We start from the raw sequence: 16,989 nt of genomic DNA on the forward strand, positions 1-16,989 counted from the left end.
TATGATTAACCTGAGGTACTGCTAAATTTAACCTTCAATCCATAAAAATAAAAGTTAAGTAAACAGCTTTTCTCTGCAGATGAACTAGAATTAAAACAACTTCTATCTTCTTCTCTACTGCCTGCAGATGTTTCCAAAAGCTGCTGGTATCTAAATACCAGTCTTATCACACCCATGCCAAGGAAAAAAAAGGATGGGGTACAATGTTGAATGAGTGACAACTACATTTCTTACCAATGTGTGGTTAATCTCTAAGATTTACCTCCTATCACAGACAGACAAGATAGCTGCACTTGTTGCTTATTGGTGAGAGTCTAATTTGGATCTGCTTTGTTGCAGAGTGTTTTGGGGTGTCAGATCATATTCTTTAACTTAAAAAATGCCACTGTGGACTAAATAAAGCAAAAGTATTGGCAAAAGAAGCAGGAGGATTTCGCAGAAGTCAGTGGAAGGTGGTAAGAAAGGTGGAAGGGTTGTGGCGTGTGAGAATAAGCCAGTGAAGTTGCTTGCCCTGTTCCCCATGAAATCTCAACAAGACTTTCTTGCTTTTAGTTGGATATTCTGCCATGTTTCAAACATATACCTGCAATATAGAAGCGTACTGTTGTTATAACGAAGATTGCAAACTAAATTGTAAATCTGAATTCAGAATTCTGTTTGTGTGAAGGGTAAGAAGTCTGTTGCACTCTTGCTCAGTCTTTCTTGCAATGTTTTTTTTTTCCTCAAATCTGCGAAGAATAAAGGTATATTTGCAAAGTAGAATACAGTTATCTTCAGATACTATCATCTGAATGAGCTTGTTGTGAAAGTGGAATGAATGTTATCACAGCATTTTCTAGGGAAAACCAGGAGAGGTGCTGCACCATGCTGTTTAAAAACACCTTGTTCTTGGGATCAGTATTTCTGACATCACTGCCATGTATAAAGAGACATATAAATGTTCCAGTATGCCCACACTGGACTGAAGTCCCTGTACCGCATTAAGCAATGGAAGAACACAGAGGCAGCATACAGAGACTACCAGAAAAAGGCAAAATGCAAAAGCTTAGTTTCCTAGAGAAAAAAAAAAAAAAAAAAAAAAAAAAAAAAGCTAGAAATGTGTTCTTTCAAACAGAAAATAAAAAAAAACTGCAACTAGTTTGCAGAAATAGCTAAAAACATGAATGTAGTCTTGCTCTTAAATAAATCATTCTATTGAATCTTTCCTAAAAGGGAATCAAGGTGAGAACTTCTCCAACAAAAACTTCACACATTTAAACCTAAAAAATATAGTCCAGAAATCATCAATATGCAAAATCACAAGTTTGGCACCCCAAAAAAGAGTAAAAATTAACATTTTTCCAAAGTACAGTTACCTACCCTCAGACTTAGTTCAGAAGCTACATGCCTCATCATGTTTTTAGTCTCTGAGCTTTGAGAGTTGTTAGTCTTTCCTCTTGTTTTTCAAGAGCATTTCCTCCTGTCCTTACCATCCCAGGAAAAATCAGGAAAATTGTTACTATGAGACATTGGCTTATATAAGTTTTACATGCATTTACCTAACATCTGTGGTTATTATTTAAACTCAAGTTTTCATGCCTTAGGCTCTGTTTCTTCTAAATCTGTGCTCTTCAGCTGTTCTATAGTGTCCACAAAACCTGATGTTATCTGAACTGCTACATGTCCCAGTGAATGCCTCCCAGCACTCATGGATTAGGAAGGCAAGGGCACTGAAAAACTCTGAACATAAACACAGTGCATTACTATGTGTATGACATTTTATTCCAGAATATTTCTCCCACTTCCAAATTTAGATAAGTTAAAATGTAGACACCTCTTTTTAGTGGTATCTCTTTCAGGCATAAGATTTTTGTTGTTTTTGAAGACGTGCTAACTTGGCATGTCTCCAAAACTGTAGAGAAAATCATCCCGAGCATAAAAACAGTAAGCCTTTCTAAGGCCTTCATAGCCATACTTCAGCTTTAGATGGCTTTCTAGCTTGCAGAGCATTGAGGGGTTCATAGCATATCATGCATCCTCCTTTTATCAATGTTATTATCAAAGACATTAAACAGTACCAACCCCTGTAATAAGATAAAAATCCACCCACAGCTGACACCTATTCAGATATTGAGCTGTTGATTACAGATTAGGGAGCTTCCCTAATCACCATGACCTTTTAAAGATGATGGAGAACTACCTTTCAATAGTATTGTCCATCTCCATTGGTATCCTTGTATGTAGTGCAGCTGGTCTCACATACCTCTGTATACATTTATTTCTTAAAATGGAAGCTATTTTTATTTGTCTCTGGTAGGTATTTGTTTCCTTGCATAGATAACTGAAGGACTGCCACTGTTTTTCCAAGTTGGAGTCAAATTCTTCTATGACCTCTTGAGGTCTGTCCATTTCTTCTGTTCTTAGGCTTCTTCAGTCTCCCTCTGTCCTTTAGCTTTACACTTTTTCATTTGTGTTATTCTTTTTGTAATCTGGAAAGCAGCAGACTGATGATGGTGTCAGTGCTAGAAAGACTTCCAGGCAATTTGGTTGGCTGAAAGAGAAAGTGGTGGAGGTATGTGGATTTGACCTAACTCTAAATTGAAGCTAATTAAGCAGTTTAACATTTATGAAAAGCCAAATCACCTATATCTACAGTTCATGACATTAGGAGCTATAAGAGCTTCAAGTGTGTCAGAATTAGTAGATCTGTGTGTTTAATTTAGTGTGAAGTTCAGTGTAAGTGGTCTTACCTAAGTCCTCCAGTCTACTTGAGAGTAGAGAAGACTTGGCTGCTTTACGCTTCAGTTTTGCTAAGAGGCCATTTGTTCAAAAAAGCAAAGCCATGTCTTTTATGTAGCATCAGCAACACAAATGCGTAGTTTAGTCTGTAATTTTCAGATGCTTGCTTCACTGATGTGATTGCATTATTGGAAGATAAAAAAAAAAAGTGATAATGGAATATAGGTATCATGCTTTTTAGTTGTTGCTGATATTCTTCTAGCATTGTTTATACAGCTCTGGGAAGAAATCACTGTGCCATTGTGTGGGATTAATGTAGTTTTTTTAATCCAATATATGATTAAAGTTTAAAAATTTGTTTGAGTTATGCTTATAATGGGCACTTTCATTTCATGTGAATAAATATTTATCCATCTTTCTCTTGTCATATCATTTTGTCTGTTCAGTCAACACCGGAAAATAGAATACTTGAGAGGAGACGAAAAAGTAGCATTGAGGAAAGAACTAGATCTGTGTTGTTTTTCCTGCATTCTTTAATGAACAGGATGTGATTGCTATTAATCACTTATTTTTTCTCCTAAAACTTTTTTACAGCTGGTAAAGACTTTTATACTTTGATGTTCATCAAAGTTCTGTAGAGAATAAGACATCAGCTAGAGCTTTTAATATTGCTCTGGTAAGTCCACTTGACTTGGGGGACTGGGGGGAAGGAAGGGAGAAAGGGAGTGTGGTGGTTTTACTCAGGTGGGCAGCCGAGCTCCACCACAACTGCTCTCATACAACACAGAGAACTCGAGTTTTGAGATGAGAAAGGTCTAATTAAAGGGAAAGGGGAGGAAAAAAGAAACAAAAGAAACAATGAGTCCGCACGGAAGCACAAAGAGAGGGGAAACAAAATATTCTCTACTTCCCGTCAATGAGTGATGTTTGGCCACGTCCTGGGAAGCAGGGCCTCAAAACGCGTAGTGGTTGTTCAGGAGGAACAGCCACCTCCCCCATTAGAGCCCCCCTTTTTATTGCTGAGTGTGACATCAGGTGTTATGGAATATCCCTTTGTTTGGTTCAGGTCAGCTGCCCTGGCGATGTCCCCTCCCCATCACTTGCCCACCCCCAGCCTGCTGGCTCTTGAGGGCTTGGAAGGAGTCCTGATGCTGTGCCAACACTATGCAGCAATAGACACAACACTGGAGTGATATCAGTGCTGTTCCAGCTACGAGTGCAGAGCACAGCACTGTGTGGGCTGCTGCAGGGAAAAGGTGACTCCAGCTCAGATAGACCCAACTCAGGGAGACAGGAAAAAGTTGAGAGGAGAGAATGATGTACTTGTGGTCTAATTTTTATAATTGTCTGACTCTCTTTAATTGGGATATTTTAAAGATTTCGTAGAGCAGTTCACATTGTGAATGGACATAATTGTATTGATGCCATACAGCTTGCTGAATTTTGATTGTTAATAAAGAAACCCTTTTTTTTTTTTTTTTTTTAGTGTGGAATAAATCTCAAGGTTTTGTTGTTTTAAGTTTACTTTGCAGCTGTGTTTGTCCTACAGAAACACTCTTTGCTACAGACCTGAAAGGTTAAAAAAAAATAAAGATTTCATGAATGAAACACTCCAGAGTGATAGAAATGCTCAGGTGAATCAATAAAACCACATCAGAGAGGGCCGGAGTTTCAAAGCTGAACAAGGAAAATAAATTATGACATTGAATTTATACTTTCCCTCAAACAAAGAAACTCAGCTTTCTAGATTTTTTCCTGTCAGCTTCCTTAAGTAGTTGCAAAATCATAAAGGAAACAAGCATTCTTTCAGATAATTTAGCTAAACTTAGTGTGCCAAGGTTGTTTGTCTGGTCAATGTAAGTCTGTACAGAAATGTGTTAAGTGGAATTTTACTGAAATTGTAACTTCACAGAAGCAGTGGTACTATTGTACAGATGCCACACCAGAGATTTCATTAAAAATCACTAGGTGTGTCAGACTGTGCTTAGTACATGCTGTTGCATTGTATTTCTCATTATGGAATGACACATAATGGATTTTTCTAAAAGGAGATAGGGACTGCATAACTCTTAACACTCATTGGAATTAGTCTGTACTTCAGCCACTGTAGCTGTGGCTAAAACAGTGTTGATAACACCTCAGTGTTTTGGCTGTTATTGAATAGTGCTTGTACAATATCTAGGCTTTCTCTTTTCCCTACTCTGTAACTCCAGTGCAGAGGCTGGGTCGGGCATGGGGCTGGGAGGGCACACAGCCAGGACAGGTGACCCCAGTGCACCAAAGGGATATTCCGTAACATATAGTGATGTCATGCTCAGCAATAAGAGATCATGGAAAAGTGGAAGAAGGAGGAATATTCATAGTTACATTGTTTGCCTTCCCAAGCAAGTTTGCTATGCTGCTGCTTCCCAGGACATGGCTGGACATCCACCTGCTGATGGGAAGTAGTGAATGAATTGGTTTTGCTTTCCACACACACGCACAAACAAACAAAAAAATCCACACAAACAAAAAAAACCAGCTTTTTATTTTCCTATTAAATGATCATTATCTTGATTCATGAGTCTTCACCCTTCTATTTTCTCTGCCCCATGGAGAAGGGAGGGAGTGAGAATCTGGGTAGTTGTTTGGCTGCTGGCTAGAGTCAACCACAACAACTTTAGAATAAGTACCTTAAAGAAAGAACCTTTCTGCATTTCTGAACATAGTTTTCAAAATTTCAGGGCAATGCTTTGAAAGTCCCTAAAGAACAGTTGCTTATGAAAGAAAAGTATTTCTTAGACATGTTGCAATTGCTTGTACATTCATCTGTGTGTATGCATTTCTCAACAGCGCATCAGAAATGTCCAAATAGCCGTGTTAAAGCTGTGCATGCAAGAGGCAAGAATTAGTATAGTGAGGATCTTATAATAACAGACCTTATAATGCAGACCTTATAATAACAGTTCATATTATTATTTGAAGGTTTCAGAATTTGCTGGGAATTCTGAACTGATGACACTTCCCTGAAGAACCACAGCTACTATTGGTTAAAAAGCCGTTTCAAATATTTGCTGCTGTACTCACAGATACGGTGCTTGACAACTGGTAGGCAGGATCTTTTCAGGATGGTGAGACATGAGTTAGAGTTTCATCAGTTAGAAACAGGAATTCTGCATTTCCAGATGCAGAAAAGAAGTCTAGCACGCAATATTCTTTCTATATAGGTAGTGTTTCAACAAAAGGTTTGAACTGTTGGTGATGTGTAGTTTGCCTCAGAATCACCTGCCATTTTGTGGACTTCTTATATTGGAAAACTTTTATTCAGGCTGGAGTCCCTTGCAGACTAAAAACCAAGCAGCTGTGTCGTATTCCTGTGATAGTCTGTTACCAGGTAAGCTGAATATAAGAACAAATGAATGAAGAAAACAAACAAACAACAACAACAAAAAGCTGTCCAGAAAACAAACAGGACCACCAACCCCATAATTTTAAAGGGGGGGGGAAGAGAAATGGGAAAAAAACAGTTATAATAAATTAAACTTTTCAAAGCATATTGACAGTCATCAAGAAGTTACTTAGATTGGAAAAAAAAAAAAAAAAAAAAAACTTTTAAAGAAGTAAGGGAAGGAGAGGTTATTCTAGTAGAAATAGAAATAGGGAAAATCTAGTTTTATCTTGAAAGAAAGATAAATGCTTTGTACAAGTCCTTGTTAAGAACTCTGAAACTTGGTGTTAGCAAAGACAATATGGAGAATGAAAATGAAACCATGAACATGGAAATTTCCATGTCTGTCATAGATAAAGCATTCAGGGAGCCACATCTTCAGGTGCAGTTTAACCCATGTACAGCCATGCCACACATCACGTGTATTGCTGCATAATCAGGGGAAAGTGCAGTAAGTCTGTCTTTATCAGGTAACTATCAAGAGAAGCATGTGAAGGATAGGGATGTGATGGTGAAACACTCTCTCAGATTGCGGATGTGACTCCCCATACCATAATGTCCTCAAACTGGGGTGATTGTAGAAGGAGCTGGCAGATGGAATTGCAAGTCTCTTGAGAATATTTATACATCTATCAAGTCAAACATCAGGCCTTAGGAATGATTAATAACAAATATTGTACCTACATTTAAAAAAGAATAGGCAGAACAGATCTGTTCAATAGATGTTTTTCATCTCAGTTAAGAGATTTTAGAGGAAACCATAATAACAGAGGTAACAGAAGTGAATAAAAATGGGGTAAAATTAATCACTAAAGACAAAAATCTATGTTAGAAGAACTTAACAGGATAATTTACATTCTAAGAAAATAAAAATAAAGTAGTTCTTGGTATCACAGAATTTTTGACAGAATCAGAATCACAGAATTTTCTAGGTTGGAAGAGACCTCAAGGTCATCGAGTCCAACCTCCAACCTAACGCTAACAGCCCTCCACTAAACCATATCCCTAAGCTCTACATCTAAACGTCTTTTGAAGACTTCCAGGGATGGTGACTCCACCACTTCCCTGGGTATGGTATTTTTAGAGGGGAAAAGGATGGTTAATAATGAATTGTAAGCTAGATAAGAAATAATTTGGTTGGCCTATTCCAACTTTATTAATACTGAGTAGCTTTAGTCAAAATGGGAAGTCAGATTCCACGGATAAAACTTTCAAATATCTATACTTTGTCACTATTATAATCTGTACCTATGACTTGATCCTATTAAAAATTACATGAAAACAAAATCAGGATAACTATAATAAGTATAAAAAATCCATCAGTTCTCTCCAAAAACATTAGTAGTGTTGAATATTTCAGCATTTTTGAGGTAGGTAACCAGTTAGGCAATAATTTATACTTACCATTAAGACAGAAAGAAAACTGAGTAAATGAAGATAAAATATTTTTCAGCAACATAATGTACTACATATTGTGATTTTTTTCTGAACACAGTGTCTCTCAACTGAAAATACTGCTGTCTTTCATCTTCATTATTATTATTCGTCGTTACTATTTACCATTATTATTCATTGTTATTATTTATCCCTAATGCACAATTATTTTATTATTTTGGTATGAACACTGACAACTCTAAATTAAATATTGAGATTTAAAATATATTAATAAAAATAAGGCTTTTTTAATAAGCATTCTAGGGTAGGTAATAGAGGCTGGTAGTGTCACAGTTCCCTTAACTAAATGTCTTTTCACAATGAAAAATGAAGTAATTTCTTATAAGTATCAGATGTAAAGTTATGTTTAAAAGTAAAGCAGGAAGTTACCTTTCAGACAGCATGATGTATATTATTCTCTGGTAAGACTTGGGGCAATGGGTTCAAGGCTCAGAAATATTAGCAATGTTCTTGAAGTGATACAATTTCAGTAAAGGAAAAAGTCATGGTCTGTGGAGGGATGACCTATTTCAATTCCTTTGGGATGCGAGCTAGAACTTAATGCTGCTGTTTTCTAGATACCACCCTCTATTCTTTATTCAATATGAAATCTTGCTTCTTCAGGTCTGCCTTTACAGTACTTAACAATGCAATGTCTATAGTTCTGCACCTGCAGCAGTGAAACTAAGCACTGGTTGTAAGGAAAATGGGATGAAAAACTTACCCTAAAATGATTTTGACAGGAAATTGTATTTGTAATGAAACAAAATATTTCATTTAGCTGCAGAGATGAAAATAACATTGTTTGCCAGCATTTACTATTTTCAATTTTCCTGTGTAGGATAACACTGAATTTGCCCTGGGAGTCTTGCAACTTTTAAGTTTATATATCTTTTTTTTTTAATCTTATTTTTATTATTTATTTATTTATTGTTTGTTTGTTTAAAATCATTAGTTCAATCCCTATAGTTTTATATTAAATTTCAAAATTAGTAGTTGGAAGAATGTAAAAACAGATTTTGCTTTGTGGCTTGTACTATGCCCAGTCTTTAATGTATATCTTCGTTATCAACAATCACATTTTTCCTATTGCCAATACACAGATTTACTTTTTTTTTTTTTTTTTTTTTTTTTTTCCCCAAACCTCCTTAGCAATATACAGAGTTAAAGAGCACTAATTTTATCACTGTTCTGTGTCCCTCAGCATAGTTGCAGTTTCAGACATTCAAGAAAAGGCTTAATTATCTTCTCAGGTACTTTTATGTCAAATCCCAGAAAACAAAACAATGCTGACCAAATAGAAAATAATATATTCAAAATTAAGCATTTTTACAAAGAAATGCTAAAGCATTTCACTTGAAATAGAATGATTGATGCATAAAAATTATGCAGACTTGGTGACATCGAAAGGATCATCCAAGATGCTAATTTACATCTTTTTCTTGTCTTTGCAAAAATATTCACTGTACTTAGACACAAACACTTAAAAAGTTACATCCAAAGGCTACATGAAAAGGGGCTTTAAATCGTGTTTACTGAGTACCAAACAGCCTGTTTTCAAAGCAAAACGTGGAGCTATCAAGAATCACAAATATCTTACTAGGCAAAAGGATTTTTCTGTAAAGCCCAAGTTTAGCCAGAATGTTTTGATTACTGGGTTTTGTGGTACAGTTTTGTGTAACTGAACACAAAAACAGATTTATGTATATCTTGCAATTTGACGGTAATATACCTCAGTGGAGAACTCCACTTAATTTTTTGCTCTCTACTGAGGAAAGAAAGTTTATAATGTCCTTGGCAAGTGAAAGAGGCCTGTTACTACTCCCAGCCTTCCTCTCTTCTCAACCAGCAGTTGGCCGTATCACATTCCCCCAAACGTCTGCAACTGTTGTTCTGTGCAATGTCTTGTTCTTCAGAAATTGCCTACCCTGTTCTTGAGAAATCACTTACACTCAGTTTGCCACTCTGGCATGTCAGCACAACCAAATATCAGTACAAAACTAACAAATAGGTATTCAGGTAAGCACTACTCCTTAGAGGGTATACTGAAATGAAGTCACAAAATGTCACGCATAAAATGAACTGAAGTTCAGGAAACATGATGAGCTTTCAAAGCAGTTGTCTAGCAAAAGCATAAGAGCAACTAAGTGGTATTGACTGTTTTTCTGGAGGTGGTCTCAGTACCATTTCTGATCCATGGCAGCATCTCTTCTGTCAGTATTACTGTATTTAAAACTTCAAGAACAGAAGAATCTACTAGAAAAGTAATCTGAGCATGGAGTTGCTATTATAGGAGAGGCCTGTGATGTCAGATACAAGTAGTGCTCAGCACAGATAGTAGTTTACAATGCCTACTGTTGTTCAAGAATGTCTCTCCAATTAAGAAAATCCAGAGAAGAGCTGTGAGCATCAACAGAAGTCTAGAGAAAAAAAAAAAACAAAAAACAAAAAACCAAAAAAACTTCTGAGGAAAACTTAAAGGATTTGGTAGTTGGAGACAGAAGGAGGAGAAAGTCTTCTTTCATTCAGAATCTGCTTTGTAAAAGGCATAGCATATACAATAACATGCAAAGGTATATTTAAGCAACAGAAAATTTTAGAAATGTGAGATCTTAATGTATTAAATAGCTGTCATCTACGCGCACAGTGAAATACTTAAAATCTCAACATAAGAGCACCTATACCAGCCAGTCCAGCCTGAAAAAGATATTTTGGGAATATTAGATATGAAATTTGGTACGATAATTATTAAAGAAAAAAATTCAAATATGTTAAAAAATATACCTTTTATACACAGGCACTGTAATTCACCTGCCAGTAGTAGTCAATTTCCAAGAGATTAATCATGCTAGGATGCAGTCTTTACTGCGTTTATTTACATTAATGTATTAATCATTAGTATGTAATGCTGCTTAATTCAGTAGCATTTTGTTTCCTATTATTAATTCTTATAGCACAATCAGGAATAGTGTCTGTTTGTGCCAGGCAATGCACACAAATCACATCTCAAGAGAGAATATGAGGGGAAGGATTACACCACAGTGGTAGAGTTGTACCTTAATTGCAGATCACTCTTGCAGTTGACATGCTACAAGAACAGACAGAAATCTCTACCTCTGGCAATATGAGAAAAAATAATGTCACTCCCCATTTGGCATTAAACATTGTAAAATTTTGCTTTTAGCTTTGCCAACTGGTTAAGTTGAATTCAGAAACTTCTAGGGAGCAATGAAGAACCCAATCCTGCTTTTCAGGAGTTTTGATGGAGAAATGAATGCATTTACTGTGAATATCTACTGTGTGGGCTACAGCAAATAATAAATAGAAAAATAAGTAAAGAGTATTATTCTACCTCTTTAAAGTAACATGGTTGTCATTGCCTAGATAACTGCATAGCTTTAAATAGGTAGATAAAATAGGTAGATACTGAGGGGGTTTCCTAAATGGTGGGGAAATGGATAAAAGAAGAGAGTTGCTGGTTGAGAATTTTTTGTTAACAAGATCATAGAATCATAGAATGGCTTGGGTTGGAAGGGATCTTAAAGATCACCAGTACCTACCCTCCTGAAATGGGCAGGGATGCCACCCACTAGATCAGGTTGCCCAGGACCTCATCCAACTTGGTCTTAGCACCTCCAGGGATGGGGCATCCGCACCTTCCAAATCAGGTTGTAAATTAGGAGAAATTTCTTAGAAAGAGTAGTTAGGCATTGGAATGGGTTGCCCAGGGAGGTGGTGGAGACACTATCCCTGGGGGAGTTAAAGGAAAAGTTTGATATAGTGCTTAGGGACATTGTTTAGTGGGTGATAGTGGTGGTAGGGGGATGGTTATACCAGACTATTTTGGAAGTCTTTTCCATCCCTAATGGTTGTGTGATTCTGTTGTATGATTGTGGGCAACCTGCTCCGGTGCCCCACCACCCTCAGAGCGAAGTTTTTTCCTCCTTATGTTTAGTCTAAATCTTCCTTCTTCTGGTTTAAAACCATTCCCTATTGTCCTGTCATTATCGGCCTGAGCAAAATGTTGTTCTCCAACTTTTTTACAAGCCCCCTTTAAATACTGAAAGTCCACAATGAGGTCGGCCTCTTCTCCAGGCTGAACATTTTCAGGTCTCTCAGCTTTCCTTCATAGGAGAGGTGCTCCAGCCCTCTGATCATTCATGGCCCTCATCTGGACCTACTCTAACAGGTTCTTCTTTTGCTGGGGGCCTCAGACCTGGATACAGTACTCCAAGTGGAGCCTCACAAGCACAGAGCAGAGGGGGACAGTCACATCTGTTGACCTACATTGGCTTTGCCAACAGTCCAGGATGCAGTTGGCCTTCTGGGACAAAACTGCTGGCCTATGTTGATCTTTTTGTCTACCAGAACCTCCAAGTCCTTCTCTGCAGGGTTGCTCTCAATGAGTTGTTCATCCAGTCTGTCCTCATGTCTGGGATTGCCCTGACCCAGGTAGAGCACCTTGCACTTGGACTTGTTCAACTTCATGCGGTTCATGTGGGCCTACTTCTTCTTAAGCTTGTCCAGATGGCATCCCTTCCTTCTGTCGAGTGCACCACTTAGCTTGGTGTCATCTGCAGACTTGCTGAGGGTGCACTCAATCCCACTGTATGACAAAGATACTAAATGGCACCAGTCACAAAATGGACCCCTGAGGGACACCACTCATCACCAGCTTCCACCTGGTTATAGAGCTGTGAACCACAACTCTCTGGTTACGGCTATCCAGTCAATTCTTTATCTACCGAATGGTCCAGCCTTCAAATCCATATCTCTCCAATTTAGAAATAAGGCTGTCATGGGGAACTGGGGATAATACAAGGGATATCCTTATTATTTTTCTCTTGACATTTTTGAAAAGGTTAAAAAAAAAAAAAACAACAACAAAACCAGCAACCCAGCAGAACAAAGAAAAAAAATAAATAATTAGAAAAAAAAGCATCACACTTCTAACAATATGAGCTTTAACATTTAATATGTATTTTCTGTTTTTAATAACCAAACACATAGAAACATAGAAGAAACTGTGTGACAACAGCTTGTCCACCAAGTGTAGTGTAATACAATTTTGTCAGGTTCAAAAAAAAAACCCAAAAGACTGGAACAGAAAAGTTTTGTGCCTACTGCGATTCTATTTCTTTCTGAAGTAATAGTGACAGAGTGGGTCATTTACAAATGTAGTTACTAAAAACAGCAGCGACTAGGGAGATATATAGATTGTAGCACTCAGAAAAATATGTATTTCCTCTTCCAATATAAAACTCATCACTTACAAGTTTATATATTTTATGACTTTTCCACTTTTTGCCACGATGGTATATAGTTCCCAGAAACCAAGGCAGTAAAATAAGTATCATTAAACCTCTCAAGTTATTAAAAATGTGATAGGAGTCTTCTTGAGAACTTTTGTGTGTCTGTAGTTTCTGAGCTATGTGTGTTTACTCAAATATGATGTTATGTAATGTCCTTTATACCTAGTACATGAGTTATATGTTAGTATCTTATACATGGTTGCCATTTCAAGGATAGGCGGCCAAATTTTTAACAATGTCGTAATAGGAAATCTGTGCATCTGAACATAAAGCAAACATGGCTCATTAATACCTATGCAGTTGGAGTAATCCACTATTCAGCATTGCCCTTTTCTATTATAAAACAGTTGACTGGGCATTGGAAGAGAAGATAAGTGTTTCCTCAGAGTATGAAGCTTAACTGGATATACTAGACTACAGTAAGCACTGTATAACAGTAGAAAACAAACACAAACTGCAGATTTTCATCATTATGTTTCATCTTTGTCCCTAGCAGTCTGGCCCTGCCACATTACATTAAGTATATAATTAAAATTGTATTTTTGAATGTAATAGTGGTTAAAGCATATTATCAGGCAAGTTGCTGTTACCCAGCTTGTCTTTCATCTTATTTATAAAGAAAGTTTTCTAAATCATTCATTTGAAGTTTAGGTCAGAATTTTCCTTCTGTATTTTTGAAATAATTCATAAAGTCAAAATAATGGGGAGGATGACTGTTTCAGAAATAAGTGCATGTGGATTATCCTTATATGAACACTTTTTTGATAGCAACAAATGACAAGGGAAATTATCATCTATGTTTTACAAATGGGGAGGTAAAATATCTTGCCAGGACCATTCTTGGTACCAGAGGCTTCATTAAGCATCTGCAGCTATGGTATGACAAATTTCCTTTGCTTTGAAGTGTTCAGCCTTACCTGTGCTCCCATTGCTTACCCCAATGAAGTATTCTGCCCCTGGAGCTTCTCATCTTAAACTGAGAAACTATTATTATTATTATTATTATTATTATTATTATTATTATTATTATTAAATGCTGTTGCTCCACTAGAATGGCTTTATTTCCCTTTATTTATCATTTCTGGTCTGTTTTCTTGTCTGAGCAGTCCTATTGTCCTCAGTCAGTAGCTGAGGGTTCACTCAGTGAGAGGCAGGCTAAGCTAATTTGACTTGCATTGTGTTTTCAGTGAATAATAGGCAGTTGCCATGGATCACTTCAGAAATCTTGGATTCAAATGTCTTTTTTAGTTAATAAAACAACTCTGACATTGAAAAACCCTGCAGAAAAATTACACTGGAAAAGTGGTATAGACATTTGATTTTTTTTCCTGAATATGAAGATATTTAACAATGAGCTGTTTCTCTTTTCGTGGTCCTTAATTTTTCTGATTTAATCTTCATAGCTTAGATCAAAACTTATATTATTAACAAAAATAAAAAAAATAAGGTGGGGGAGCAACAAATAAAAAGAGTACTCCAAAAAAGTACTTCCAAAAGATACTACTTGTCATCTCTTCATTTAACTTGACAACCAGACAGATCATCTTTGAATGTGAAATTGTTACTCCTAACTAAGATTAACAGATGATATTTTATGCTATTGTTATTAAGTATCCATGCTTCATCTTAAAATAAAATACAAATCTCTTACCAAATCTGTTTTTATTGATGTGTGACCATAAATGACTTATGTCGATGGGGGACAGGAACAGGTTGCCCAGAGAAGCTGTGGATGCCCCATCTCTGGAGGTGTTCAAGGCCAGGTTGAATGGGGCTTTGAGCAACCTCTTCTGGTGGGAGGTGCCCCTGCCTGTGACACGGGGTTTGGGTCATCTTTGATCATCTTTAAGGTCACTTCCAACCCAAATCATTTTATGATTCTGTGTTATGCTTCTGATTAGCACTGCAGAAACAAACAAACAAACAAACAAACAAAAGAAAACTAAGACCTTCAGCTGTACAGACGAATTTTCAAAACATTCCTTTGCTCCCACTGCTGCTCTGTTGTTTTCACTTCTATTTCAGTTTTACTACCACTATGTCATACTCATTACTAGTAAATTTAGTAGTTCTTTAGATGCTTCTGTAAAATACCTCCAGTTGTATGAATTAATCAACAGGCTGGTAAGACAGATAAATATTATTTCTTTTATACATTAAAATTCTGAAGAGCAGAGGAGCAAATTTCATCAAAAAGTACTCAGGAAGCTGGGAAAAAAGTGAAATTAATCCCTACATTGCTGATCTTCCAGACCAGTGACTGTAGCTGACAGGTATGCTGTGATCTCCCTCCATTTTTCCTCTTCCTTGCTTTACCTGAATTTCCTAATTCATTCCCTTCATTTGCATGGTCATGGAATGGCTGAGTTTGAAAGGGATCTCTGGAGGTTATCTTGTCCAAATGCCGGGCTCAAGGAAGACGATGTAGAGGCTTGCCCAGGATCATGTCCAGTTGGCTTTTGAACATCTCCACAATGTTTGGGAGCAATCTTCTTCAGTGCTCAGATGCCCTTGTACTAAAAAGTGTGTTTCCTTGTGTTCAGACAATGTGCTTGTTACCTCTTGTCTTGTCGCTGGTCATGCCTGTTGTGTTTACAAACTGTAGAATAAATATTACAAACATAAATTTTAGCTGAAATGAAAATGCAGATAATTCCCGATTCCCATATGCTTATGGTTGGTCTAAGTCTGCCTCAATACCTCCAGGAGAATCCTTTCCCTCCCTATTAATATACACTTAGAGAAACTAGTCACTCTATTCACAGTGTCAGATATCAAAGAAAAGGAACTCTTAAAATGACTTTGTTCTACAAATCTTCCCTAAATGAATTTCATGGACCATAGCAAGAAGATTCTTTTTGTTGCCTGTATTTCACTTACAAACATTAAGTTATAAGCAGATTTAATAACACATGCATATTACAATACCTAACATAATTGTCAATGCATTTGAAATGTACTCAGAAAAAAAAATCCATCTTCATTGATGTTACAGCAGATGGGTTGCTGCAAAAGATAAGGGCTCAGTTGGAAGTAGACCAGAGGCTATTTTTGACATCCTTGTTAGAGGGACAGATGATACCATAGTAACTTTTTAACTAAAATTCACTTAGCCTTGAGTGATGTTTAGTAAAAATCAATTTAGAGTTCAAATGAGTTCAATGAATGCTTTTTATATATGTGTTCAAGGTTAGAATTGTAGATCTTCCTTTTACATTGTGAATTTTCTATTAACGTGTATATATAATTCAGTGTTGAAGGGTTTAATACTTGTGGTGATGGATGTTGACCCTTGTACAAATATTTACCAGAAAAAAATGAAGTGCATGGGCTTGATATTAACACTGTTAAACTTCATAAAAAATACTCAGAAATAAATCTGAACTTATTCCTTCTCCCATTTCTTTCCTTATTGTCATAGCTTTGCTATGGTTATTTTTTATTTTATTAGAAGTGTTTCTTAACAGAAATGTTTCTTTGTAACAGAAAACAGGGAGCAGCAAACAAGTATGAAAGCTTTTAAAATCTGTTGTGGTTGTCTCATCAGCTTTATTGAGGGTATTGCATCTGAATTAGGTAGGATCACAGGATCTCTGGATTTATACCAGAATATGCAAGGGGTTTTGATAACTGATTATTATTGTTTTTCTGAGCTACAGAAGAGTATATTTTCTCATAGATAATAAAACAGGTTTATTAGGTTCAAATTTCATGTATTTGGGTTTATAATACTGTTTCACTGATTAAGGACTCTTATGGCAGTATGAGTTATTCTTAGTCACCTCTTTAATTTTATAATAGTATATGCAAGAAAAACATGAGCAGAGGCTACTAGGTTTCACTGACATTGAGGGCATGAGATACAAGCTGTAAACTGAAGTGTTGGTGGTTGAGAGATTTTGTTGTAATGTTAGAAGTACTGAGCAAAGTGGGAAAGATGTCTTTTCCTTCAAATTATTTCAATTCAGTGAAGGTTTGTGTCCTGGTTTCAGTTAGAACAGAATTAATTTTCTTCCTAGTAGCTGGTGGAATGCTGTGTTTTGGCTTAGGATGAGAAGAGTGCTGATAACACCCCGATGTTTTAATTGTTGCAGAGCA

General features: G+C 36.6%; 1 long non-coding RNA gene across 6 annotated transcripts in view; it reads left to right on the forward strand.

Annotated features, from left to right (window-relative positions):
- Positions 1-16,989, forward strand: part of LOC311430697 — a 104,921-nt gene that overhangs the window by 41,911 nt on the left and 46,021 nt on the right. Inside the window, exon 4 of one of the 6 annotated variants that reach the window (XR_014688944.1) lies at positions 340-756. The exons of the other annotated variants lie outside the window; for them this stretch is intronic. This is a non-coding gene — a long non-coding RNA (uncharacterized lncRNA). Of the gene's footprint in view, positions 1-339; positions 757-16,989 lie in introns of those variants that run through there. 6 annotated transcript variants of the gene reach the window in all.

The sequence above is a fragment of the Aythya ferina genome (assembly GCF_964211825.1).
Source record: "Aythya ferina genome assembly, chromosome: 2".
NCBI classification, from domain to species: domain Eukaryota; kingdom Metazoa; phylum Chordata; class Aves; order Anseriformes; family Anatidae; genus Aythya; species Aythya ferina.